The sequence below is a fragment of the Brachionichthys hirsutus genome, unplaced genomic scaffold (assembly GCF_040956055.1).
Source record: "Brachionichthys hirsutus isolate HB-005 unplaced genomic scaffold, CSIRO-AGI_Bhir_v1 contig_1040, whole genome shotgun sequence".
Lineage (NCBI taxonomy): Eukaryota > Metazoa > Chordata > Actinopteri > Lophiiformes > Brachionichthyidae > Brachionichthys > Brachionichthys hirsutus.
Window position 1 is genome coordinate 55,001 of NW_027180640.1, and position 3,000 is coordinate 58,000.

At 47.4% G+C, this 3,000-nt stretch overlaps 4 non-coding genes across 4 annotated transcripts; all 4 read left to right on the plus strand.

Moving 5' to 3' along the window:
- Positions 1 to 826: 826 nt before the first annotated feature.
- trnam-cau (transfer RNA methionine (anticodon CAU)) lies at positions 827 to 898 on the plus strand. The gene has a single exon. It is a non-coding gene; the product is annotated as a tRNA-Met (tRNA).
- A 187-nt stretch (positions 899 to 1,085) lies between these two features.
- trnam-cau (transfer RNA methionine (anticodon CAU)) lies at positions 1,086 to 1,157 on the plus strand. The gene has a single exon. It is a non-coding gene; the product is annotated as a tRNA-Met (tRNA).
- A 705-nt stretch (positions 1,158 to 1,862) lies between these two features.
- Positions 1,863 to 1,934, plus strand: trnam-cau (transfer RNA methionine (anticodon CAU)). The gene has a single exon. It is a non-coding gene; the product is annotated as a tRNA-Met (tRNA).
- A 187-nt stretch (positions 1,935 to 2,121) lies between these two features.
- Positions 2,122 to 2,193, plus strand: trnam-cau (transfer RNA methionine (anticodon CAU)). Its single transcript has one exon. It is a non-coding gene; the product is annotated as a tRNA-Met (tRNA).
- Positions 2,194 to 3,000: the final 807 nt, after the last annotated feature.

The window sequence follows — 3,000 nt, forward strand, 5'->3', positions numbered from 1 at the left end:
CCTCATAAGCCAAGGATTGTGGGTTCGAGTCCCATCTGGGGTTTTTCATAGCAGAGTGGCGCAGCGGAAGCGTGCTGGGCCCATAACCCAGAGGTCGATGGATTGAAACCTTCCTCTGCTATCGAACCTTTTGAAGATGTTCGAAACACAACAGGAAATGACTCCAGCATGACTTTCCTGTTACTGCGAACACCTCAAAAAGACAAATTAATCATCATTTTCCATTGCATATCATCAAATAAGCCTGATCCAAAGCTGGCCTCATAAGCCAAGGATTGTGGGTTTGAGTCCCATCTGGGGTGTCTAGTAGCAGAGTGGCGCAGCGGAAGCGTGCTGGGCCCATAACCCAGAGGTCGATGGATTGAAACCTTCCTCTGCTATCGAACCTTTTGAAGATGTTCGAAACACAACAGGAAATGACTCCAGCATGACTTTCCTGTTACTGCGAACACCTCAAAAAGACAAATTAATCATCATTTTCCATTGCATATCATCAAATAAGCCTGACCCTAAGCTGGCCTCCTAAACCAGAGATTGTTGGTTCGAGTCCCATCCGGGGCTTCTCATAGCAGAGTGACGCAGCGGAAGCGTGCTGGGCCCATAACCCAGAGGTCGATGGATCGAAACCATCCTCTGCTGTCAAACCTTTTGAAGATGTTCTAAACACAACTGGAAATGACTCCAGCATGACTTTCCTGTCACTGCGGACACCTCAAAAAGACAAATTAATCATCATTTTCCACTGCATATCATCAAATAAGCCTGATCCAAAGCTGGCCTCATAAGCCAAGGATTGTGGGTTCGAGTCCCATCTGGGGTTCTTCATAGCAGAGTGGCGCAGCGGAAGCGTGCTGGGCCCATAACCCAGAGGTCGATGGATCGAAACCGTCCTCTGCTATTAAGCCTTTTGAAGATGTTCTAAACACAACTGGAAATGACTCCAGCATGACTTTCCTGTTACTGCGAACACCTCAAAAAGACAAATTAATCATCATGTTCCACTGCATATCATCAAATAAGCCTGATCCAAAGCTGGCCTCATAAGCCAAGGATTGTGGGTTCGAGTCCCATCTGGGGTTCTTCGTAGCAGAGTGGCGCAGCGGAAGCGTGCTGGGCCCATAACCCAGAGGTCGATGGATCGAAACCGTCCTCTGCTATCAAGCCTTCTGAAGATGTTCTAAACACAACTGGAAATGACTCCAGCATGACTTTCCTGCTACTGCGAACACCTCAAAAAGACAAATTAATCATCATTTTCCATTGCATATCATCAAATAAGCCTGACCCTAAGCTGGCCTCATAAGCCAAGGATTGTGGGTTTGAGTCCCATCTGGGGTGTCTAGTAGCAGAGTGGCGCAGCGGAAGCGTGCTGGGCCCATAACCCGGAGGTCGATGGATTGAAACCTTCCTCTGCTATCGAACCTTTTGAAGATGTTCGAAACACAACAGGAAATGACTCCAGCATGACTTTCCTGTTACTGCGAACACCTCAAAAAGACAAATTAATCATCATTTTCCATTGCATATCATCAAATAAGCCTGACCCTAAGCTGGCCTCCTAAACCAGAGATTGTTGGTTCGAGTCCCATCCGGGGCTTCTCATAGCAGAGTGACGCAGCGGAAGCGTGCTGGGCCCATAACCCAGAGGTCGATGGATCGAAACCATCCTCTGCTGTCAAACCTTTTGAAGATGTTCTAAACACAACTGGAAATGACTCCAGCATGACTTTCCTGTCACTGCGGACACCTCAAAAAGACAAATTAATCATCATTTTCCACTGCATATCATCAAATAAGCCTGATCCAAAGCTGGCCTCATAAGCCAAGGATTGTGGGTTCGAGTCCCATCTGGGGTTCTTCATAGCAGAGTGGCGCAGCGGAAGCGTGCTGGGCCCATAACCCAGAGGTCGATGGATCGAAACCGTCCTCTGCTATCAAGCCTTTTGAAGATGTTCTAAACACAACTGGAAATGACTCCAGCATGACTTTCCTGTTACTGCGAACACCTCAAAAAGACAAATTAATCATCATGTTCCACTGCATATCATCAAATAAGCCTGATCCAAAGCTGGCCTCATAAGCCAAGGATTGTGGGTTCGAGTCCCATCTGGGGTTCTTCATAGCAGAGTGGCGCAGCGGAAGCGTGCTGGGCCCATAACCCAGAGGTCGATGGATCGAAACCGTCCTCTGCTATCAAGCCTTTTGAAGATGTTCTAAACACAACTGGAAATGACTCCAGCATGACTTTCCTGTTACTGCGAACACCTCAAAAAGACAAATTAATCATCATTTTCCATTGCATATCATCAAATAAGCCTGACCCTAAGCTGGCCTCATAAGCCAAGGATTGTGGGTTCGAGTCCCATCTGGGGTTTTTCATGGCAGAGTGGCGCAGCGGAAGCGTGCTGGGCCCATAACCCAGAGGTCGATGGATCGAAACCGTCCTATGCTATCGAGCCTTTTGAAGATGTTCTAAACACAACTGGAAATGACTCCAGCATGACTTTCCTGTTACTGCGAACACCTCAAAAAGACAAATTAATCATCATTTTCCACTGCATATCATCAAATAAGCCTGATCCAAAGCTGGCCTCATAAGCCAAGGATTGTGGGTTTGAGTCCCGTCTGGGGTTTTTCATAGCAGAGTGGCGCAGCGGAAGCGTGCTGGGCCCATAACCCAGCGGTCGATGGATCGAAACCGTCCTCTGCTATCAAGCCTTTTGAAGATGTTCTAAACACAACTGGAAATGACTCCAGCATGACTTTCCTGTTACTGCGAACACCTGAAAAAGACAAATTAATCATCATTTTCCACTGCATATCATCAAATAAGCCTGATCCAAAGCTGGCCTCATAAGCCAAGGATTGTGGGTTCGAGTCCCATCTGGGGTTCTTCATAGCAGAGTGGCGCAGCGGAAGCGTGCTGGGCCCATAACCCAGAGGTCGATGGATCGAAACAGTCCTCTGCTATCAAGCCTTTTGAAGATGTTCTAAACACAA